This window comes from Neoarius graeffei, chromosome 10 (genome assembly GCF_027579695.1).
Source record: "Neoarius graeffei isolate fNeoGra1 chromosome 10, fNeoGra1.pri, whole genome shotgun sequence".
NCBI lineage: Eukaryota > Metazoa > Chordata > Actinopteri > Siluriformes > Ariidae > Neoarius > Neoarius graeffei.
In genome coordinates this window covers 89,199,242-89,225,408 of record NC_083578.1, presented here as the reverse complement: position 1 = coordinate 89,225,408, position 26,167 = coordinate 89,199,242, and the positions used below count along the sequence as shown (strand labels likewise).

The following is a 26,167-nucleotide window of genomic DNA, read 5'->3' as shown; positions in this document are numbered from 1 at the left end:
CATCCAGATAACCAAACAGACAGGTAAACAGATGGAGAGAGGGATAGCTTGATGGACATAAAGATGAGTAAAAAGATAGACAGGCAGACAGACAGACATATAGATGGGCTGATATTTGGATGGATGGACAGAGAAGGCTCCACAGACAGACAGATGGATAACTAGATGGACAGAGAGATAGGTAGTCACACAGATGAAAAAACAGATAACAGATATGTATACAGATAAACATCCAGGTAGACAGACAAACAGGTTAACAGACAGACAGGTAAACAGAGAGAGAGACAGAGAGAGAGAGAGAGAGAGAGAGAGAGAGAGAGAGAGAGAAATGGACATAAAGATGAGTACAAAGACTGACACATACCCAGACAGACAGACAGACAGACAGACAGACAGAGATGGCTGGACGGACGGACAGAGAAAGCTCCACAAACAGTCAGTAAGACAGACAGACAAACAGACAGGTAGATAGACAGGCAGACTTACAGATAGATGAATAAAGAGATAACAGACAGATAAACATCCAGATAGTTAGACAGACAAATGGATAGACATAGACAGACAAATGGAGAGACAGATAGCAAAATAGACAGATACCTGGATAGACGGACAGATAGATGGATAGACAGACAGACAGATGGTTAGATGGAGAAATGGATAGCTAAATGGACAGACAGATACCTGGATAGACAGACAGACAGATGGATAAACAGACAGACAGGTGGATAAACAGACAGACAGACAGACAGATAGCTAAATGGACAGATACCTGGACGGACAGACAGACAGACAGACAGACACCTTGAAGCTTTCCCCCAGATGAACATTCACACAGATATTCCAGAACTTTCTCGCCTTTCCCTCGGCTTCGTGTTTGTTTCAGCCAAGACGCTTCCTGTTCCTGTAATGCGAACTCTGATGTGTTCCTGCTGCACTTCCTGTCTTCACACTCGTTTCTGTTCTGCTCATTTATTCTGCTTCGTGTCGTTTCCTCTTCAGAGCATCGTCATCACGTCCACTTCCTGTTCAGTCCGGTTCAGAAGTCCGGGTGTGTTGAGGTTTAATCGGCTCTACATGTATTTTCACCCGATCCTCGTTATCACCCCTGACACTGACTCAGTGCACTCCAGTTCTGAGTTCTGATTGGTCAGAAGGTGCTGATTGATTTTCTGGGAGGAGTGGAGCTGCAGATCACATGTTTATATTTATCATTTATTTTATTGTCTGTCTCTCTCTCTCTCTCTCTCTCTCTCTGAGGACATAAGCACTGAATTTTGCATGCTGATGTGACGGCGTGTTTCCAGTCGCTCTCATGATCCCTGATGAAACGAATGTGACAGGTTTTTTTTTTAAAGCATTTCTTCTCAGATGTAAGTTCATTGTTAGAGGGCATTTAGAAGTCAAAATCAATCTCTCTCTCTCTCTGGGATTTCTGTAGCGTGTTAACGATCTTTCGCTCTCTCTGTTTTTCCTCCATGGCAGACAGCCAGTCAGACGGTCTCAGGTGCCGTGATGTAAAATAAAATAAAACTTTAAAAACACCACACAGTTTATCCCGTCTTGGCTCGTCCCTGTTTCTCATCGCATTTCCTCGGCGAGGTCGTGAGCTCACTCTCCGCCTGCACTTCATCCTATTCATGCCAAATCACTGCCTGAGGCACATCTGTGCATCATCAAGTGCTGCATCCAGCTGCAGGGATGCATCAGGGGTGTGTGTGTGTGTGTGTGTGTGTGTGTGTGTGTGTGTGTGTGTGTGTGTGTGATGAGTGCATTTGCACATTTTCACAGTAGCTCCATCAGACAGAACAGTGATCAAATCATTTTTATGGGTCTGAAGTAAAACGTTATGAGTGTGTGTGTGGGTGAGGATAAGCACCAAGCTCAGTGTCAATATCTCTCTCTCTCTCTTTTTTGCATATTTGACAATGTTTTGCTCAGCCAAAGGCAAATGAACACTCCGTCTTAATAAATGTCTCAAATCTGATGGTGAGAAAAATAGTTCCGACTCCAGAACAGAATTTAAATGCAGCAGCTGGGATTTTATTGGGCGTGGCCATGTTGGATTCTCAAGGCGGTCATTTTGAGGTTGTAGATCTCGGGGTAATAATAAACTAAAACTTTATAAAAGTTTGTTTATATAAAATTCCTCGCCTGAAGAAGTGAATAACATGACAGAATGGCATCATCAGTTCACTTTTAGTGTTTAGTTTACGGCTGTAACTAAAGCACGGACTCTAAACTGATGAAGTCTGACAAGAAACTTGTACTTCATACGTGGATATCTGAGGCATGAGTTTCTCACCGAGTCTCAATCAGCATACAACTGAAATTATTCCATCCACATTCACTGGATATGAGCAATCGCACGCTCTGATTGGCTAATCTACTACTAGGCTATCAGCTCATATATCATGAGTAGAGAAAAACAAAATGGCTGAGCGTGTTGCTGAACCAACCGAGAATTTACTCAAAAACACCCCCCCCAAAAAAAAACGGAATAAAAATGTTTGATGGTAAGAACGTATCTTGTTTCATTTTTCAATAATTATTATCATTGCATTTTTCACAAATTGCTCCTGTCATTTCGCCAATTTGTTTGCATTCTAAGTGGAAATGGTTTTGTAGGACGTTTTGTATAAAGGTTTTATTTACAGAATTTGCAAAATGTGGAGAGAATGTGGAGAGAATAAAACAGTTATTCCACTCAATCTCGCCTCGTCGGCTATCAGCTCATGTACGACTTGATTTTGTGGAATAACTGTTAAATGTGCGCTGTTTCACAGACTTCCACTCAAGGGCGGGGCTGGGGGAGGGCGGAGCCTCCGACCTCTGATTTGACTGTGTTAACATTCTTTTTTTTTTTTTAATAAAAATGTCATGATGTAGAGAAGTACCAAATGGTCAACTCTACATCATCATTGGCGTTGAAAGCATCAGGATGATTTTGACCAGTAGATGGCGCTTTGAACCATTTTTGAACCCATAAACTGCTGATTTTTTAAAATAAACAAATATTTATTTGTAATTTTGTCAATATTAACACCAGCAGTGGTGTGTTTGAATCAAATCGTTTAGCTATCAGCTTACAAACTACATTTAAGCGTGCACTACCTCTTTAAGTCGAGGACTGAAGATTAAAATTTCAGCACCTTCACATCGTAAAAAAACTTCCCTGCATTCCTGTACGACCTGTGTGGATTTTGCACTTTATTGCTGCTGGGTCCTGTGATGGAAATTACCCAGCCTGCGCCGCTCTTTACCTCTAAATGAGAAAGAGGCTTTAAATCGTCCTCGTGTCTGGAGGGCTGTAATATTCTCCTCGTCTTGCTCTCCGACTCGTCCCGGCGCTGCAGCGGGTCATGAATAAAGCCAGGCCATTAGAGAGTGCTGCCTTTGTAACTGCCCGGCTTTATCCTCACAGAAGACAAAACGAGCAGGGGGGAGGAGGTGGGGAGGGAGAGAGAGAGGTGTATGGGTGTGGATCTGCTCGTTCTCTCTGCGTTCCCTCGGGCATGGAGAACATTAAAGCGTGATGGAGGCCGAGCCGCACGGCTGAACGGTGAGCGAGGCTGGGGCTCCAATTACAGAGGCACAATCCCACAGGAGCACGCTCGGTAGAAAGGCCTGTGAAACACCACCGTGTGTGTGTGTGTGTGTGTGTGTGTGTGTGTGTGTGTGTAATGAGCACACATGCCCTATGGCCACTATTATAATTGCACAGACCACCTGAACGAGATGATTCACCTTCCTGTAATCGCGATCACACTGAGGGCCCTGAAGCTTGCACTCAAATCTCCGAGCTGTAAAAAATAATTTAACCAACATGAGATCTCCAGCTCTGTCCCAAAAACGTCAGCCATCTTAAGGCTCTGTCCAAAACACCAGACTCGCATGATTATTTATTAGGAATATAATGATTCTCCCAATTCAGGATTCAATTTTCCCACAGTACTTTTGAAAAAAATACTAAATTAAAATTTTATTACCAAAAAAATGCAACATTTATTTTCCCGTTCTTTATCAATTTAAATATTCCTTTTGTTAAAAAAAAACGAGTGCTGTAAGAGCACAATATCCCCCGCTGGCAACTGTGCCATAACTCTGGTAAAATGTGACTGAATTGAACGAAATTGCAATATGCGTATTACTGACATATAATAAAGAATCCTGCCATGTTTTTGGAAATTCCTCCAAAAAGTGTGACAGGAGTTGATTTCAGAAGGTGAGTACCCTTCCAGGGACGGACGGACGGACATCGCCACGACATAATCCCGCTTCGGGCCTTTCGGCCAGCGGGAGATAAAAATTGTGAGGGAAGTTGATTTCAGAAAGCAAGCACACCTTGATGAAATTGCCAAAGTACAAGTTTGTTAATAATCAAGGGCATAACTCTGGGAAAATTTGCCCAAATTAAACAAAATTTCAATATGCGTATAACCGTCAAATAACAAAGCCCTTCGCCAAGTTTGGTGAAATTCCTCCACAAATTGTGAGAGGAGTTGATTTCAGAAGAACGTACACCCTCATGAAATTGTCAAAGTACAAGTTATTTAATCAAGGGTCAAAACTCTGGGAAAATTTTCACAAACGAAATTAAATCGCAATCTGCGTATTACTGTCATATAACAAGGCCTTTCACCAAGCTTCGAGAAATTTATCCAAAAATTGTGAGGAGTGGATGTCAGAAGGCGAGCACACCTTCATGAAATTGTGAAAGTACAAAGTTGCTAATCAAGGGCTGTAACTCTGGTAAAATGTGACCCAATTTAACGAAATTACAATATGCGTAGTACCGACGTACAACAATGAATTCTGCCAAGTTTGGTGAAATTCCTCCACAAATTGTGAGAGGAGTTGATTTCAGAAGGAAAACACTCATGAAATTGTCCAATTATAATTTTGTTAATTAAGGGCTGTAACTCTGGTAAAATGTGATTGATTTTTAGGAAATTACAATATGTGTATTACCAACATATAACAAAGAATCCTGCCAAGTTCGTGAAATTCCTCCAAAAATTGTGAGAGGAGTTGATTTCAGAAGGTCCCTTCCTGGGACAGATGGACATCGCCACGACATAATCCCCCTTCGGGTCTTTCGGCCAGCGGGGGATAAAAAAAAACAAGCAAATTTTTTGTTTCATTTTCTTAATAACCAACAATAATTATTTACGCACATTTGTAAATGTTGGAGTAAAATATAATCACCTGTTAACTAAAATATTCCTTTTCTTTATAAATGTTTGTGAACATTTGTTCTGCCTCCATTTGCTTTTCTTTATCTTTCAGCACTCTGTATAAAGAGAGAGAGAGAGCTCTGATTTCTTATTAAATCTATTTGTACACAATCACACAGCAGCTCTTTTACACTTTAGGTCTGTTTTATTTGTGTTTTTGTGGTATTAGAGATGTTACTTCCTCCTACAGTGAAGTCATGTGTATTCCCGCTAAAAGATTATGCAGCTTGATAATAACTACAATTAATTTTTCATTTCATTGATTCAAATCATCCTAAAATTATAATCGCGAGATATATCGTTAGACACCTATTACTTTAGCGTTCTTACTGAAACATTCGCTGTTTTAATTACACACAAATGTAGTTATGTAAATGTCCACCATCTCATCTCATCTCATCTCATTATCTCTAGCCGCTTTATCCTTCTACAGGGTCGCAGGCAAGCTGGAGCCTATCCCAGCTGACTACGGGCGAAAGGCGGGGTACACCCTGGACAAGTCGCCAGGTCATCACAGGGCTAATGTCCACCATCTTAAGGATAAAAAAAGTTGCATAATTTTTATATGTTTATTTAATAAACACTTCAGAAATGTTTGTCTTCTTGTCCTTTTAGTGTTCTTATTAAAACGTCAGCCACCTTAAGGTTCTGTCCCAAACGCAGTACTGGACTTCATGACTATTTAGTGCTTTTATTTTAATGCTGGAGAGTTAATGGCAATTCTGTCCCAAATACTTTACATGGTACATGTACTAGAGTTTTTATACCCTACAGCTGTAATAATTAAGGCGAGACGGCCTTTCGATTTCATAAAACCGGTGAAATTTAGTTCCGTCTGAAATGTGGTGATTGTGATATCTGTTTATTTCTGTAATATCTCACAAAATATCAGGCCATTCTGTGGCTGGGAAGTTATTTAATTTGAGGGGATTAAAGCAAATAGTGTGCATGAAATCGCTCGTTTCGCGCAGTCAAGCAGACAGAGGAAGTCCGTGTGCGCATGCGCAGGTTTACCTTCTTCTTTTGGGTTTTACAGCAGCTGGCATCCACAGTGTTGCATTACTGCCATCTACAGGTTTCCCTTTGAGCGTGCACTGACAGTTCCATCATTCTGTCGCTAAACGAACAGCTGATCACACCGAGGTGCTCGCTGAGCAACAATATTTATTAGTTTGGTCCTGCGTTTAGCCAGTATCTCACTGGGCTGCGACAGCTTGCGACAAATTGCGAATGTCATTCGGGAGAGAGTTTCAAAAGCGTCTTGAAACATTCGCAGGGCTTCTCAATTTCCTCGCATGAGTCGCAAAGTGTCGCTCCTTCGTTGTTGAAATTTTTAACATGTTCAAAAAATTCGTGCAACAAAATTTCCGCAAATGTGTCGCTGGTGTCGCAAAGCCGTCGCGAACCTTTCTCAAGTCAGTTTCCGTGAGGCTTCCTCCACTTCCCTGCCTGCCGAGGGAAAGCTGGGCTGCGACAGCCTGCGACTAGTTGGAGACCCAACAATTGCGGTAAAATATGCGAATATCAATTCAGTGTGATTCCAAGTGAAAATTGTCGCTAATTCGCATATTTGACCGCAGTTGTTGTGTCTCCAACTACTTGCGGGCTGTTGCAGCCCAGTGAGATACTACCCCTTCCTTTCCTTCGTTTATAACATAACATCTTTCTTCTCGCTTTCTGTTACTGCAGTCAGTCTTTCACATTTCATTCGCACTCTCACGCCCTCCATTTTTCTCTCTTGTTTCAAATTTGTATCCCACAATGCCTTGCGTGAACAGGGAAAGCCCACCACGTGATCCATGATGTATGGTAGTATCTTGAATCGGGTCATGGTGAAGCAGGAAAAAAACAGCCGAGAATTTAGGGCCACGTGGCCTTCAATTCATTAATTGTTCTATTTTTTAAAAAACTAATAAAATTGTAAGTCTGTGATTCGAATTCAGTAGCTTTCAGTCACTAAACAAAAAAAAAATTGGGTGTCAAGAAAAATTATTTTTATGACCTACACTTGAAAAATCTGAAAGGCAGTCTAGCTTTAAGTTCTTGTTGTGGAGTGAATTAGTCTGGATCGTGTTCTTACATCGGCCATTTTAAGGTTTTGTCCCAAACTCTCGATGTGATGTTTAGTTTGTGTGTTTATGAGAAAGAGAACTGTTTTAATTAAACCCTACTTCCTGAAGAAAAAGTCATTTTAAAGCTTCGCCCTAAAAGCTGGCCTTCATTATGAGTTGAGTGTGTTTATTAGAATGTCAGCCATTTAAATTAAAGGGTGTGTCCGAACGCTAGATCTCAGTTGCGTCCTAAACCACACCATGTTCACTTCATAATGCGCTGAATGTGTAGTTTTAACTCTGTTGACTTTTTTGTTGAGACTCGCTGTGTCCTCTGCTGGGTTTTCGATGCTAATTAATTGGGTTGCTAGCAACAGAACAGAAAAAAAAATGTTCCAGACGTCTGGCCTTTTCTTTTTTATTCTTTGTCTGTGTTGGTCGCTAATCTCATCTCTCTCTCTCTCTCTCTCTGTGTGTGTATGTGTGGGTGTGTATTTTTTTCTCATCCTCGGTCCCTCGCTCCTTGTCTCCTCCTTTCTGTGACATCCTTTCATCTTCAGCGAGCCGTCTCTCTCTCGAGACACACTCCTGCGTTCTTTACTCGCTCTGTCGCTCCATCACTCTCCTCCTCTCTTTTCATCTGTCTCTTTGTGCTCTCTATATTCTGTGTGTGTGTGTGTGTGTGTGTGTGTGTGTGTATGTGTGAGAGAGAGAGAGAGAGAACTGCACAGAAGCCTGCAAGCTTAAAGCAGCACTTCAAATACACCATGCTCCCAAAACACATTTGAAAGAAATCACTGATTTGTGATGTCATAAGTTCGTACCTCTGGCTCCTCCCACCTGAAAATTCGCTCCTAATCTTGCAAGCTACCACATAGCTCTCCAATATCAGTGCATGTAACTCTGTCTATTTGCACATTTAGCACTTTCTTTAGTAGTTCGTAAGCTTAGCTAGCTAATGTTAGCTGTTAGATTTTTCTAAAATGTAACACAGTGAATAAACGGGAAAAACTGAACGGAAGATTTTCACTCCTGTAAAAAATGAATAAAACAAAGACGATTCATTTCAATCAGGATGTTTTATTTGTAGCTCTTTTGCGTGCTCACTCAGTGAACATGTTTGTGAGTGGAATGTTGTGGCAGCGGGGGCGTGGTCAAGCACCGGTCTGTGACAGGAGGGCGGAGTCAGGGAAGGTAAGTGGCAGAATCACTACACCTGAGAGCAATTAACCTGTGTTTGTGTGTCTTCCCAGTGACCGTGCCCTATTTAAAGAGGGAGAGCAGAGAGCAGAGGAGCTCATCCCCGAACCAGACGCCGGTTGTGTGTGGGTGTCTGTGTTAGTCACTGGATATTGTTAGACTGAAAAGTGTGGAAATAAAGCCTAGTTGTAAACCTGATCTCTGTCCTGCCGTCCTCTGTGCTCCACCCACTCATATAGAACTGCTACAGTGGTGCTGAAACTCAGGAGGAATAGTGGAGCACAGCAGCCGATCAGCCCCATGGAGTCCTCCCCGTTCGCCGACCTGGTCCACGCCCTCGCTACGGCCCAGCAAAGCCAGCACCAGGCGCTCATCACCCTCCGAAAGGAACAAGAACGGCGCTTCGAGGCCCTGGTGCTGGCCCAGCAAGAAGACCGGGAGGCGTTCCGGCACCTCCTCGCATCGGCAGGGTCCACCAGCGCTCCCACCACGGGCCCGTCTCCCCTCACCTTAACCAAGATGGGTCCGCAGGATGACCCCGAGGCTTTTATCATGCTCTTCAAGCAAGTCGCAGAGGCCTCGGGGTGGCCGATGGAGCAGCGCGCGGCGCGTCTCCTCCCCCTGCTAACGGGAGAGGCACAGCTGGCCGTGCTACAGCTCCCCGCCGACCACCGGCTGGCCTACGCGGACCTCCACCGGGCCGTCCTCCAGCGCATGGGGCGGACCCCGGAGCAGCAGCGCCAGCGCTTCCGCGCTTTACGCTTGGAGGAAGTTGGCCGGCCGTTCGCGTTTGGCCAGCAACTTCGGGACGCCTGCTGGCGGTGGCTGAGGGTCAACAACCGCGACACCGAGGAGATCGTCAATCAGGTGGTGCTGGAGCAGTTCTTGCCGACAGGAACCGTGGAGTGGGTCCAGTGCCACCGCCCAGCGTCGCTGGATCAGGCCATCGAGCTGGCGGAGGACCATTTGGCGGCTGTTCCAGCGGCAGGACAGCAGACAGCCTCTTCTCTTCTCTTCTCTCTCTCTTTCTCTCCCTCCTCCTGTGTCCCGTCCTTGCCCCACTCCCCCACCGCAGAGGCGGGGGCCGGCACCACCCCAGCCGGCCCGCCGCACCCACGGTGCCCTCCCGTTTCTCCTTTCTGTGTCTGTCTCTCCCCCCCTCAGGTGAGTGAGCCCCCGAACACCGGTGCAGAGAGGAAGCCCAGGCCGGTTTGCTGGCGCTGCAGGGAACCGGGCCACCTCCAACAGCAGTGCACGACAATAGAGGTGGGCGCGGTGGTTCGGATCCCCGACGCGCCAGAAGCCACCCTCGATCAGGCCGGAGCGTATCGCATACCAGTGAGTATTCAAGGGGATACATATCAGGCGTTGGTGGATTCTGGTTGCAATCAGACCTCAATTCACCAAAGCCTGGTGCAGAACGAGGCATTGGGGGGAGCACAGGGGGTGAAGGTGTTGTGTGCACGGGGACGTTCACAGCTACCCTTTGGTGTCGGTCCACATTTTTTTCCGAGGGGAAAAATTTATAGTGAAGGCGGCGGTTAATCCTCGCCTTACCCACTCTTTAATTTTGGGGACTGATTGGCCGGGATTTCGGGATTTAATGACACGCTTAGTAAAGAGCGGGTCCTGCCATTTAACAGGGGGAGGGCCCGGTGTCGCATTGGCGGGAGCAGCTGTCACAGAGCCGTCTACGTCATCTCCGTGTCAGAGTGAGGAGCCGCCGGCCCCTCCTCTCTCTATTGGGGAATCCCTTGCAGATTTCCCATTAGAGCAGTCGCGAGACGAGACTCTGCGACATGCGTTTGACCAAGTGAGAGTAATCGATGGTCAAACACTCCAGCCAAACGCCACCCCGGCCTTCCCCTACTTCGTGATTATGAAGGATAGGTTATACCGAGTGATGCAGGACACTCAAACTGAAGAGCGAGTCACGCAACTTTTAATTCCAAAGAGCTGCCGGGAATTGGTATTCCAGGTGGCTCACTTTAATCCCATGGCTGGACACTTAGGGCAGGATAAGACATTAGCCCGAATAATGGCCCGATTCTATTGGCCGGGGATTCGCGGCGATGTCTGTAGGTGGTGTACGGCATGCCGCGAATGCCAGTTAGTAAATCCAGCGGCCATTCCAAAAGCGCCTTTGCGCCCTCTACCATTAATCGAGACACCGTTCGAAAGGATTGGGATGGATTTCGTCAGGCCATTAGATCGGTCAGCACGAGGGTACCGCTTTATATTAGTTCTGGTGGACTATGCAACGCGATACCCGGAAGCAGTGCCTCTGCGCAATATCTCAGCACACAGTATTGCAGAGGCGCTCTTCTGCATTTTCTCCTGAGTTGGAATCCCGAAAGAGATTCTGACTGATCAAGGCACCACATTTATGTCACGGACACTGCGCGAACTGTATGGGTTATTGGGGATTAAGCCGATCCGCACCAGCGTGTATCACCCACAAACGGACGGTTTAGTGGAACGGTTCAATCGCACCCTCAAGAATATCATTAAAAAATTAGTAAGTGAGGACGCACGTAATTGGGATAAGTGGCTCAAGCCCTTGTTGTTTTCAGTGCAAGAGGTCCCCCAAGCCTCCACAGGGTTCTCCCCGTTCTAATTATTATATGGGCGTAAGCCGCGCGGCATTCTAGACGTGCTGAGGGAAAATTGGGAGGAGGGACCTTCACAAAGTAAGAACGAAATTCAATACGTTATGGACCTGCGCGCAAAACTCCACACGCTCACCCACCTAACCCAGGAGAATTTGTGGCAGGCCCAAGAACGGCAAGCCCACCTGTACAACAAGGGTACGTGCCATAGGGAGTTCACACCGGGAGATAAGGTACTCGTACTGTTGCCCACATCGAGCTCCAAATTGATCGCCAAGTGGCAAGGACCCTTTGAGGTCACACGGCAAGTCGGGGACGTCGACTATGAGGTGAGGGGAACGGACAGGGGTGGGGTGCTACAGATTTACCACCTCAATCTGCTTAAACTCTGGAATGAGGAGGTCCCCGTGGCGTTGGTGTCGGTGGTTCCGGAGAAGGCGGAGCTGGGGCCAGAGGTTCAAAAAGGGGCATTGGCATCATGTACCTCTCCGGTCCCCTGTGGAGACCACCTCTCCCCGACCCAACTCACGGAGGTCGCCCAGTTGCAGACCGAGTTTTCGGATGTGTTCTCGCCCCTGCCCGGTCGCACTAACCTCATAGAGCACCACATAGAGACGCCCCCAGGGGTGGTAGTGCGTAGCCGCCCTTACAGGCTACCCGAACACAAAAAAAAGGTGGTTCGGGAAGAACTTGAGACCATGCTCAAAATGGGCATCGTCGAGGAGTCACACAGTGACTGGAGCAGCCCGGTGGTCTTGGTACCCAAGGCCGACGGGTCGGTCCGGTTCTGTGTGGACTATAGAAAAGTCAACGCAGTGTCTAAATTCGACGCGTACCCAATGCCTCGTATTGATGAGTTGCTCGATCGACTCGGCACGGCTCGCTTTTATTCGACACTGGATTTGACGAAGGGATATTGGCAGATCCCCTTGACTCCACTATCCCGAGAAAAAACGGCCTTTTCCACACCATTTGGATTACATTCGTCACACTTCCTTTTGGGCTGTTTGGGGCGCCCGCTACGTTTCAGCGGCTGATGGACAGGGTCCTCCACTCCCACGCCACGTATGCGGCTGCTTACCTAGATGACATCATCATCTATAGTAATGACTGGCCGAGGCACCTCGAACATCTGAGGGCCATCCTTAGGTCGCTGAGGCGAGCGGGGCTCACAGCCAACCCAAAGAAGTGTGCGATTGGGCGGGTGGAAGTACGGTATCTGGGCTTCCACTTGGGCAACGGGCAGGTGCGTCCCCAAATTAATAAGATGGCAGCAATTGCAGCCTGCCCGAGGCCCAAGACCAAAAAGGGGGTGAGACAGTTCCTGGGGCTGGCTGGCTATTACTGTAGGTTTATACCTAATTATTCGGACGTCACCAGCCCGCTGACTGATCTGACTAAAAAGGGGGCACCAGATCCAGTCCAGTGGACGGAGCAATGCCAGCGGGCTTTCTCTGAGGTAAAGGCTGCACTGTGTGGGGGGCCACTTTTACACTCCCCTGACTTCTCTCTCACCTTTATGTTGCAGACGGATGCGTTGGACAGAGGGCTGGGGGCGGTTTTGTCCCAGGAGGTGGAGGGGGAGGACCGCCCAGTCTTGTACATCAGCATGAAGCTGTCGGTGTGTGAGGGGCGCTACAGCACCATAGAGAAAGAGTGTTTGGCGATCAAGTGGGCGGTCCTCACCCTCCGCTACTACCTGCTGGGATGCCCTTTCACCCTCTGTTCGGACGACGCGCCCCTCCAGTGGCTCCACCGTATGAAGGATGCCAACGCGCGGATCACCCGTTGGTATCTGGCATTCCAACCCTTTAATTTCAAGGTGGTCCACAGGCCGGGGGCGCAGATGGTCGTGGCGGACTTCCTCTCCCGTCAAGGGGGGGGAGGGAGTCGGCTGCAGGCCGGACGGTGGGGGTATGTGGCAGCGGGGGCGTGGTCAAGCACCGGTCTGTGACAGGAGGGCGGAGTCAGGGAAGGTAAGTGGCAGAATCACTACACCTGAGAGCAATTAACCTGTGTTTGTGGCTTCCCAGTGACCGCGCCCTATTTAAAGAGGGAGAGCAGAGAGCAGAGGAGCTCATCCCCGAACCAGACGCCGGTTGTGTGTGGGTGTCTGTGTTAGTCACTGGATATTGTTAGACTGAAAAGTGTGGCAATAAAGCCTAGTTGTAAACCTGATCTCTGTCCTGCCGTCCTCTGTGCTCCACCCACTCATATAGAACTGCTACAAATGTAAATACTCAGTGTCACAACTTAAGTATTATCAGGTGTTAAAAAAACCCCAAACATTAATGCCGAGGGATCGAGTTAATTTTTGATACGTAACAGAAACAAAAGCACTTCACTAGTGAACTGGGACTTTAAAACCACACTCCTGCTGCGTGTGTGTGTGTGTGTGTGTGGCACTAATGAAGGCTAGCTCACTGTGGCCCCGAGTTTCAGATATGTGTCATTAAAAGCCCAGCTGCTGTATGGATTAGCCGACAAATTGGCAGCTCTTTGAGTGCGGGCTCATTGATCTTCAGCTCGTGTGTGTGTGTGTGTGTGTGTGTGTGTGTGTGGTGACTAAAAACATGCAGTACTCAGGTTTATATAACGGCACCCTTTTACTCTTCAGCTAACTTCTGCAGCACACACCATCTCTGATGCATACACGTGTGTGTGTGTGTGTGTGTGTGTGTGTGTGTGTGTGTGTGTGTGTGTGTGTGTGTGTGTGTGTGTGTGAGAGAGAGTGTGAGACAGAGAGAGAGAGAGACACGTGTTGGCACATGTGAGTGTGTGTGAGTGTGTGTGTGAGAGAGAGTGTTCATTATGCTGTGTCTCAGTTTTTTCACTCACTGCCTCTCTCCATTATTTTCTTTCTCAGGCTGTGTTAAAAGCAGACCACACACGCGCACACACACACACACACACACACACACACACACACACACACACACACACACACACACACACACACACACACAGAAGGCGTGTCACAATAATCAGCTATGCTGCACATACGTATTAATGCGCTGGTTCTAATACGTCATCGTTTCTATAGCAACGGCTCATTCACAGGGACGACATGGCGTATAAATGGATTAAAATCAAATTGACGTGGTGCCATTTCCTGTCAGGAGAAATGTGTTTATGTAACGTTTATGGATGGAGTCTCCAGTGTCGGCGGCGAAGCTGTAACTAAGTTTTCCGACACCTTCAGGATGGAGGACTTTACGATTCTTTGCCGTTTGTCAGTAAAATGACAAGCTGCGATTTTTAAAAATGATTAGCAAATGGCACAGAGTTGTTAATATGTATTATATAGACATTTTTATTTCTATAAGCAGACGTTGCACTGGTAGGATGGCATCTGATTTCATTGTACAGTGTAAATGTGCAATGACAAAGATTTATTCAAGCCACATTCACTGGACATGAGCAATCACGTGCTCTGATTGGCTACTCTACTACTAGGATATCAGCTCATATACAGCTCATGAGTAGAGAAAAACAAAATGGCAGAGCGTGTTGCTGAACCAACCGAGGCCGAAATGAAAACTCTACTCAAAAACAAAACCCCAAAAATACAAAAAATATTGAATGAAAGTATTTGATGGTAAGAATGTATCTTTTTTAATTTTATTTTTCAAGAATTATTATTATTATCGCATTTTTCACAAATTGTTCCTGTAATTTCGCCGGTTTGTTTACATTCTAAGCGGAAATGATTTTGTCGGACGCTTTGTATAAAGTTTTTATTTATCGAATTTACTTTGTGCGAAGCGCCTTGTTGGCTAACAGCGCATGTAACGACTCAATTTCGTGTAATAATTATTAAAGCTAGACGGCCTTTGATTTTATAAAACCGGTGAAATTTAGTTCCGTCTGAAATGTGGTCATTGTGATATATGTTTATTTCTGTAATCTCATCTCATCTCATTATCTCTAGCCGCTTTATCCTGTTCTACAGGGTCGCAGGCGAGCTGGAGCCTATCCCAGCTGACTACGGGCGAAAGGCGGGGTACACCCTGGACAAGTCGCCAGGTAATATCTCACAAAATATCAGGCCATTCTGTGGCTGGGAAGTTATTTAATTTGAGGGGATTAAAGCAAATAGTGTGCATGAAATCGCTCGCTTCACTTCGCGCAGTCAAGCAGACAGAGGAAGTCCGTGTGCGCATGCGCAGGTTTACCTTCTTCTTTTGGGTTTTACGGCAGCTGGCATCCACAGTGTTGCATTACTGCCATCTACAGGTTTCCCTTTGAGCGTGCACTGACAGTTCCATCATTCTGTCGCTAAACGAACAGCTGATCACACCGAGGTGCTCACTGAGCGCCCATATTTATTAGTTTGGTCCTGCGTTTCCTTTCCTTCGTATATAACATAACGTCTTTTCTTCTCGCTTTCTTTCCGTTACTGTAGTCGGTCTTTCACGTTTCATTCGCACACTCACATCCTCCATTTTTCTCTCCTGTTTCAAATTTGTATCCCACAATGCCTTGCGTGAACGGGGAAAGCCCACCACGTGATGCATGTCGTAGTATCTTGAATTGGGTCATGGTGAAGCAGGAAAAAATAGCGGAGAATTTAGGGCCACGTGGAGATAAATTCATTAATTGTTCTGTTTTTTAAAATACGGTACTAATAAAATTGGAAGTCTGTGATTCGAATTCAGTAGCTTTCGGTTACTAAACAAAAATAATTGGGTGTTGGGGAAATTTTTTTTATGACCTACACTTGAAAAATCTGAAAGGCAGTACAGCTTTAAATATTCAATTCTGTAGTATCAGAGAAATAAAACACTCCAGCTTCAGGGTGGTAACAGTAGCAGCCAGAGTCTGAGTGATTCGTTCTTTAATAGCAAAACTCTGCTACAAATTCAGGCCGATACTAAAGCACGAGAATATAACACACACACACAGGTACGCGCACACACACACACAGTTAGCGTCAGAATGAGAAACATTTACCCAGCAATGCAGTCACGTGCTAATCAATCAAAAGCCGCATGTTTACAAGCAGCAGTGTTTAATTAGTCCTTACTTACCGTTCTTCAATAAACACAAATGCCTCGAATTAACACATGTGGACTCCATCAGGGTTCCACCGGCTGTGTTCCAAACCACAGCGATTTCCAGCATAATTACGTTTGGGTTCAGTGACAAAACAGGCTGAGGGTTAGTGCGATACGGAAAGCAAGCGGTTTTAAAACGAGGGCAAGTGTTGAGTTCATAATGCAGGATAAAGCGGCTGCCGGTTCAGAAAATAAACAGAAACACATGGTCTATTCTCTCTCTCACACACACACACACACACACATGGGTGATGCCATGGTGTACTTCCTCTGTTTTAATACTTATAGTTTCATTTTATTTCATTACTACAGAACCATATTGCTTCCATGCCAAAAAAAGGAAAAAAAAAAGAAAAAAGTATCAGTATCATGTTATAACGTGAAATATTTATTGTTGTAACCAGATATTTTCATATTATAATAATAAACCTTTCTTGGTATAACGATATACAGAAGTGGACAGTGACAAAGTACGTTTACTTGAGTTCTGTACTTAAGTACACTTTTTGAGTATCTGTACTTTACTTGAGTATTTTTTTTTGGAAACTTATGACTTTAACTTCACTCCATTTGAAAGGCAAATATCGTACTTTTCACTTCACTACATTTCTATCAAGGTCCTCGTTACTCATTACTATGAAGCAGCTTAGAAAGTGGATGTTTTTTTCTTTTCTTTTCTAAAACGTGATTGGTTTTTTCGCAGGTGACACTGAGACAGACGATCAGTAATCACTAGGGTCACGTCACATCCATAGACTGGATAAAATCAAGATCAATGATTTCTCAGCAGCGTTATTTAACACGATCAGTTGATGGCAGAACGGAAGGAGGCGGTTCTTCTGGGGAATGCACGTACCCATTGCCATAACTAGAACCCGTTTCAGTTTTCAGAAAGGATTAAAGATTTGTTTCATTTTAAATGTTGCTTTTTTTGTTGAAAATGAACCACATCACGGCCTACAAAAACTCACCGTCCAACCTGTGGAAGCATATTGAGGTCTGTAAACGTTTTATTCCAAGAGAAAGCTTGCAACGAAGTTGTCTGTGCTTTTAGAGCTAGCGATAACATTGCAAATGCAGCTACGCAGTCTGGTTAGTCAAATGACTTTCTATGGATTTGCCCGCCAAGTTGCCGTAGCCTTGTCCACGGCTAACGTTAACGCAAAGCTAGTTAACTTGGACACTGTTAGTTAGCATGTAAAAACAGAGTTACGCTAACATGAATAATGTTAACTTATCTGAAGTCCTTTCAGAAATATGTTTTAGCATAATCTTGCCAAATAAACAGAATGTAGAAATCTTTCTTTTCTAGTAGCGTTAGCTACCCAATCTGATTTAGAGTTTGAAAAGAGTTTGCTAACATGTCAGGTGGAGCTTCACTGACTAGCTAGCTTAACGTTAAACCACCATGACGCACAGCATGCGTTCATTTTGTGAATTCACATTTCTGTCTTTGGTAACAGCATTAGGTTTTGCAAGCGTTGTTGCAATAATGCAAAATGCATTGACAGAAAATGTACTTTTAATACTTAAGTATTTTTAAAAGCAAGTACTTCAGTACTTTAACTTAAGTAAAAATTTGACTGGACAACTTTCACTTGTATTGGAGTCACATTTGACCAGCGGGATCTGTACTTTCACTTAAGTAATGAACTTGGGTACTTTGTCCATCTCTGACGATATACCATGCATCTTGTTGTAACGAGAGATTGCTGTTACATCACTGTGTTTGGAGAGCGGAGGAATGCGCTGAGGAACGCGGCTCATTTACCTGATTGGATTAAGTTATACTTCATGCTTGTTTTGAGACGCTGCGAGATTCTGCTGATACTGAACACACTGGATGATGATGGTGTTAGAAGTACATGGAAGAGAAATAGTATCTTGTTCTATTGTTGTACGTTTGTATGCCGTAATAATGTCAAAAATATATATATATCTTGTTAAAACATGGAACAAAAACATCACAATAAACTTTTCACGTTATGAGGTGACACTGAAATCTTTTTCTTTTTCTGGCTGTACGTTACTTTGGCACAAGAACTTTCTAGTCTAGAAGTTCAGCACATCTTGTTCCATGACTTTCGCACTTGTTGTACATCGCTCTGGATAAAAACGTCTGCAAAATACCTGTAATGTAAAATTAATTTACAAATATATCGAGGATATTACACGGTTGCGTGAAGACGTGAAGTTTATCTTCGAGTGGTGAATGTATATATTATATATAAACTACATATCTTCATCCCACCATGTAATGTTCTTTATATTATATTATATGGACACAGCCACAAAAAAAAATTACACAAGTTAATCAAAAGAATTTGAATTTTGAACCAGTTCGCCATTTTGACAACGCACATCTAGTCAGTGGGAAAACACTGGGAGTGACGCCATCGGAGTAGAATATTAGGAATTATTATCAATACAGGACACTTTTTTGATGGGATAAAAACATGTTCTATTCCCTTCTAGCAGGTTTCATTAATTTGGTTTGATAGCATGCAATATTGTTAGCGTATCGCTTATTCTACGTGTATTACATCACTCTACTCAATGGAGAATGAGTGTTGAATATGGTTTACGATATTGCATGGTTGTCAAGACAACATGACGTCACACATCGGAGACATAAAACTTCCGCGCTAGCGAATGAGCGACTGGGACAATTTGTAAACAAACATGGCCGCCAGGTTTACTTCATTAAATACAGAAGATTTTGAGAGAATTTTGAAAGAGAAAGACGCGTTGAACACCCAAAAGGAAGATGTATGTAGTATAATAATAATATTGGCTGGCTTTTTTTTGTGGTCTATCAGATATATTCCATTCAGCGACTCGTCTTCGACTTGCTCAGTATCATGCTAGCTGAATGGAATATATCTGATATACCACAAAAAAAGCCAGCCAATATTATTTAAATACGTCACTCAAATCCACAATGTATTTTGTATGAAAAATGTGAGTTTTTCAACACGAGAAGATAAACTTCATATCTTCAAGCCAACGTGTGATTTTCTTTTATTATATCGACACATTCACAAAAAAAAGTCGCCAAATTTATCAAAACATCAATTTATCATCGATTTCCTCACGAGTGACAGAGGTTTATGTCACGGTTTTGGTTCTCCACGTCTCGGATGGAGCTCGGATGAAAAAATACCTGTGGTGCATTTCCCAGTAAAACACTCGGTCTGTGTAATATATTTATTTATAGAATCATTTAATTTATCTTTGTGTAGTCCATTACATTCATTTTATATCATTTTTACCTTTAATTTAAGTTGAAATTGTGCTACATGATTTAATAGCATTTTTAGCTGCAACATGCACTGTATGAACTAGAAGGTCACTCGGTTGAGATCATAACTCCGCCAGGCCACATACTATCATCAACATCAAAATCAAATCAATTGATCTTCGGATAATACTAAAGCTGTCCACCAAATTTCATCCAAATCCGTTCATTACTTTTTGAGTTACATTGGGAACAGACAAAGAAACAGAGGCGAAAATATAACCTCCACCACCAAAGTTGGCGAAGGTAAAAATGCTCCATAAATAATAATAATAATAATAATAATAATGATGATGATGATGATGATGATTGTAATAGTGGTCATAATATTGTAATACTCACGGGCAAGGTTTTTAAGGAGAGATTCGACCTGTTGTCGCATTTAGGATGTTTAAAAAAAATAGACTGCTGTTTTAATTTAACCGTGAACACTAGCTAGACCTGAGTATAACCCATAATACATTGCAAACATACTTAGCCTCCTCCAAACATCTTTTAATTTCTAATCATTTTTAACCTTTTAAATGAATTTAAAAACACGTGCCGTGTGTCAGAACTTTGTATCTTCAAGATCGTGGCCCAAAACATTAACGTTAACTAATTATCTTGGAAATTAATATAAAACTATTCGTTTATTCTGTCTCATCCTCTATATTAATGTTTAAATTCATAATTTCCTGTATGTTATTGATGATTTAGTTGTACACTATTGACAGTTTTCATTCGCTAACTAGCTAGCATCTACTAGCATTATCTTTACGAATAACATGATTATAGTCTGTTTCATTCAATAAAGTGTTTCATTATTCTTCTAAACCTGTACCAATATTGATGGTTTCACATCAGTGTGAAACGTTCATATTTATTAATTTTTTATTGATTATAATATAAACACTAATTTATAGCCCTATTTATACTGGGTTAGTATTACCATCAGTGCTGGCCAATGTAATTATTCCTGATGGATCTCTGGGAGTTTAGCCACGCCCCTTTCCACCATGTCAGTCATTTTTTTCCCCCGCAGCCTATAACGTTCCCACATCTGGAAAAATTACACCGTCTTTGACCTTTTACTATAAAATAACCAGTAGAAATAAACCATCATATTTATTTATCCCATCCAAACTGACAGGTAGCGAAAGATTTCATTTTATTGAAGTTGAAATCTGATGTTACTGTATGTAACTTCGAAAAGTTTCAAGCTAACTTTGTGTCGTTAAAACTAATAGCTAAGCTAGTGAGCAAACTAGCTAACAAGAGACTATTATACTTTGTAAATACACATAGGAAAAGACAAAATTAATATAAAAAAATATACACAGCCATGAATGATTATAAGTGCAATATTTCAATAAACAGAATGGGGCGGGGCAATGTAATCAGTTATTGCGAATTTTTTTCTTTGTTTTTTAGTAGTAGTGATTAGCGACAAAGTCATTGTTACATGTATTTTAATTCCATTCTATTATTCTACTATAATTTTTACCAAATCGCTACGATGTTATATTTATTTTATTGCTGGTGCACAAAAAACCTTTCGTAATCAATAAACTTGAACATATCTTCAGTTCAGAACCAACCCTAATCAGAACATTAGGGATTTGGGATAAAGCCTGGAGTTTGTGATGACTTTTCTCCAAACTTTTCCCAATTTTACAGCGACCGAGTCCCCATCCAAAACTTCTTTAGCTTCTCTCATTACTAGCAGATGGTGTGGAACGCCAATAATAAGAAAACAAATGTGAAATTTTTCACCTGCATCCAATCTATCAAACCCACACAGTCCGTGTAAATGTGATTATATGACTGAACAGCTTTTTCAGAAAGTGTGTTTTCTTCCTACTTCACCCTGGACTGCCTTCCTGCCAGGTGTGTGTGCGTGAGTACTCAATCCCCTTAGCGGCATGATTTCTGCTGCAGGATGTAAATTGAGAATGCAGCAGCGTGAGTGTGTTGTTAGCATAACGATCGGCGAGGGGGCCCCCAATGCCGCACAATCACATCGCTTGGCTATTTCAATTTAATCACAATACCATGCAGGCAACACAAATTAGAGCTGTCACTGCACTGTGTTGCTCTGATTCATATTAACTGCAGCTGGAAACATGAACATAATGTTCAGCCGAGCCAAAGCGTCTCACAAAGTCTTAATTTATCTTACTCGTAAAATAGCTGCTCAACAGTTTCGTCTTCTTTGACAAATGAGGGACAAAAATGGCCACTTCGGAAATTCCTGTGAATGAAAAATGCTAGAACTGTCAACCGTTTTTATTAAGTCCATTTGTAGCCTTGTGGCCAATCTTAAGTTAGCTATCTAGCTATGATTAGCAACAAATAGTTAAGATTTTAAAATCCTTTTAGTCATCCTGTCAGTTAGCGTATAATGTATTCACTAACGAGGTACTGTTCGCGACAAATGTAAACATTCATGAATACAACTTTAAAATCCTTTTGGAAATTCTGTCAGGTTAATATACATTCGCTAGCTATTTGCTATTAGCAACAAATATTACAAACATTATGAATGTTACGACTATACGTATATTCTTAGCTTATTTTAGCTAGCTAACTTAAACACAAAAAAAATATCTCTTAGAAATTTTCTCAGGTTATTTTATGTTAGCTAAACCAAGCTATGCTTAGCATTGAAGATGAGAAACATTTAGGTATATAATTAAATTCCTATCAGAACTCACGCTGGCTTCACTCACTATAGGAGTGGTTGACAAAATATGGATAGGTCACGGATTACGGAAATATAATAAAAAGGGATATAAAATATGGAGTGGTTATGGATTTTAATACAGATGCATCACGGATGCTAATAATTTATGGGTTGGGTCATGGACATTTCAGTATATTACAGATTTAATATGGATGATGCATCACGGATGGTTAATTTTATGGACATTGCTACGGGTTTGCGGAATAATGACACGGACGTCACAAAGATTGCCTCCATGGTAATGTTATCTGCCGATGGTAGCTACATGATGGAGGTGGAAGCGCCAGATAAAGTTGAGCCAATACTAACGAATCAGCAGATGAGTCTTTCAATAAGAGATGTGGAACATCTAATAATATACAGAGAACACAACTCTGAAATGCCATTTTTGCCAAAAGGGGGTGAAGTTTACGTATTTCACCTAAAGACTGATGTAGAAAGTAGGGATTGGGTAGCAGATAGCCACAGGTAAATTATAATAAAAGTACAGATCGGTCACAGATGTTTCAGTATATTATGGATTAGTTATGAATTTCATATGGATGATGTTTCGTGGATAAAATAAATTAAGAAGTCTAAAACAATTAAATGTTTGGACTGCCAAAGTTCATAATTAAAATATCTTACCTGTATTTATATGTTTATTAATTTACTATTGAGGCGGCATGGTGGTGTAGTGGTTAGCACTGTCGCCTCACAGCAAGAAGGTCCAGGTTCGAGCCCCGTGGCCGGCGAGGGCCTTTCTGTGCGGAGTTTGCATGTTCTCCCCGTGTCCGCGTGGGTTTCCTCCGGGTGCTCCGGTTTCCCCCACAGTCCAAAGACATGCAGGTTAGGTTAACTGGTGACTCTAAATTGAGCGTAGGTGTGAATGTGAGTGTGAATGGTTGTCTGTGTCTATGTGTCAGCCCTGTGATGACCTGGCGACTTGTCCAGGGTGTACCCCGCCTTTCACCCGTAGTCAGCTGGGATAGGCTCCAGCTCGCCTGCGACCCTGTAGAACAGGATAAAGCGGCTAGAGATAATGAGATGAGATGAGAATTTACTATTGATATTTCACAAAAAAAAATCACATATCCGTGAATAAAAGATCGGTGCTTTGTATTATATATATATTTTTTATTTTCCGCGAATCTTTATTCTATGACTCGTCCATATTTTGTAAATGGTGCACTATAGGTAGCTCGCTAGCTAAAATCAGCAGTCAGGATAATAAAACTACTGTATATAGGAATAATCCATCTCTCAGAAATCCTCTCAGATTACCTCAGGTTAGCGAGCTAGTTAGTTAAAACGAGCAGTAGGAATTATACCACTTTATGAATGCTACCTTGTTAGCCTTTATGGCGAACATTTATGAACATGACATAAAAACCGGTCAGAAATCCTCTCAGTTTAGCTCATGTTAGCTACCGGTAGCTACGTAGGTAGCATTAGCAGTTAAGATTGTGATCATTTATGAATATAGATTAAAAACCCCTGAAAAATCCTGTCAGGTTAGCATAGCAGTCAGCTAGCATTAGCTATGAAGATTATGAGAATTTATAGTCATAAGTACGTTTAGGAATCCAGTCAGGGTGCCTCAGGTTAGCAAGTTAGCATTAGCAGTGGAGATTATGGATAAAATCCTCTCAGTTTAGCTCATGTGGCTAACGAACCTATGATGTGTGTATACTGTTTATGAATGCTAATGCTTCTGCTAATCTGAAACACAATTTCCATAAAACTCCTGTAAACACACACACACGACTTGCTGTGTATTGAAGCAGGTGTGTGTGTGTGTGTGTGTGTGTGTGTGTTTCAAAGCTGCATTTCATTAGCCTCACCCTCAGCAGTGTGTGTGTGTGTGTGTGTGTGTGTGTGTTAGTGATTGCAGGCCTCAGTGTGTCAGCACTAAAGACATTAACTGTGGGAAGGGTGTTTGGTGGCACAACTAGACTTACATCTCTCTCTCTCACACACACACACACACACACACACACAACATTCCTGTCACACGAAAACTGCTAACTGTTGCCTAGTAACAAACATGAGCCTTTTATTTATTTAAATCTGACCACATGATGTTTACCGCAATAGTTTATCATGGCCAAATTCATATCTGGTTTTAAGTATGCACTATCATAATTAACCTAATGCTAGTTAGCTAGCTTATTAGCAAGCTTTAGAGAGGTAATATTAGCATTAGCCAAGTTATTATTAGAGTCTGTAATTAAACCCTGGTTTTCTTGCTAAGCTAGATGTTCAGTGAAAAGAAAGTAAAGTAATGGCACTCAGTGTTACGATCAGTTGTTTGGTTGATGTGTTGCATGCTTGGATTCATATCTAGGCCTTTGTTTCCAGATTAGCAAAGCAAGCTAACAGGTCACTGCTACTTCCTTCTTCCAAGCTTTATTTTTCTCTGTAATGTCTCTGTACACATTTAAGGTTGTATATGACAGGATAAGAAGAAACCCAAACAAAACAGGAACTAATTGCAGGTAGAAACTAAAGTCATGAGTGTGGAACTGAAGAAACGTTCCACTCAAATGTCACTTGTTGCTGAAATCGTGGCTCCATGTACATCAGAAGAAAATAAGCAATCACCTGTCACTTGCGAGGCTGGGGTAGAGTTACATGACCACCGAGTTTACCAGTTCAGCGATGAATTAAAGACAGAAGAGTGGAAACGGTTATCGGTTGCTATTCATGACATGTGACTCATCATCCAAATCTTTAACCGAAGCTCAAAATGACGTTATTTCTTCATATTTCAGTTGCTCACGCACTGTGTGTAATCCTACACTGTGTTTGAACAACTTACATCCATCAATATAACGAGTGTGAAACTGTTTCCAGAGCACAACAATCTGAAATGTGAACACACACATTTTATATATACACACACAGCCTTCATCCTTCTAGTGTAACATCCATCTTAGCAACTGGCCAGAGAGAGAGAGAGAGAGAGAGAGAGAGAGAGAGAGCTACTGGAGAGATGATAAGAGAGAGAGAGAGATCAGGGAGAGAGAGAGATGAAGAGAGAGAGGGATCAGAGAGAGAGAGAGATGGACAGAGAGAGAAAGCTGGAGAGATGGAATGAGAGAGAGATCAGGGAGAGAGAGAGAGAGAGAGAGAGAGAGAGAGATAGAGAGAGGGATCAGAGAGCAAGATGGACAGAAAGAGAGAGAGAGAGCTGGAGAGACATGTATAGAGAGATGGAGAGAGAGATGGAGAGAGAGAGAGAGAGAAAGAGAGAAATGGACAGAGAGAGACAGAGAGAGAGAAATGGACAGAGAGAGAGATCAGAGAGAGAGAGCTGGAGAGATGGAATGAGAGAGAGATCAGGGAGAGAGAGATAGAGATAGGGATCAGAGAGCGAGATGGACAGAGAGAGAGAGAGAGAGAGAGAGAGAGAGAGAGAGAGAGATGGAGAGAGATCAGAGAGACAGAGAGAGATGGAGAGAGAGACAGAGATAGAGAGAAATGGACAGAGAGAGACAGAGAGAATTAGACAGAGAGAGAGAAAGATCAGAGAGAGAGAGAGAGAGAGAGACCAATCAGTGACACCGATCTGTTAAAAAGCAGCACTATGTTTCATGTCCACTATTCTTGTGTGCTCGTATTCGATGATGAAGGGAAAGAGAAAAGAAAGGGATGGCGCGAGACTGACACACAAACTAGGAAACTGAAACGAGAAAAATGAGACTTTGGCCTGGTCCATCGTACCATGAGTAATTTTATACCGCATTTTTTAAAGCTATGCTGTTTTTCAGTCTAAAAGTTTCCTGTTCAGGATGAAATGTGAAAATGATGGAAAATGACGCAGCGGGTCTGAGGTATGGGATATCTGACCCATTACGTTTACGTCACTTCTACCAGTTTCATTTGTTTTCATGACAAACAACACGTTTTCTTGGACACTATAAAAAGATCCCTAAAGCAGAAATCTGATACAGTCTGCTATCTTGGAATTGCCGTGATCACAAGTCAATCACCTGTCAGTGTTTGTGCAAA

The 26,167-nt window shown here is 42.9% G+C and overlaps 1 protein-coding gene across 7 annotated transcripts in view; it reads right to left on the bottom strand.

Annotated features, from left to right (window-relative positions):
- The window catches only part of sema6bb (sema domain, transmembrane domain (TM), and cytoplasmic domain, (semaphorin) 6Bb), a 247,084-nt gene that overhangs the window by 50,933 nt on the left and 169,984 nt on the right, over positions 1–26,167 (bottom strand). The window lies entirely within an intron of this gene.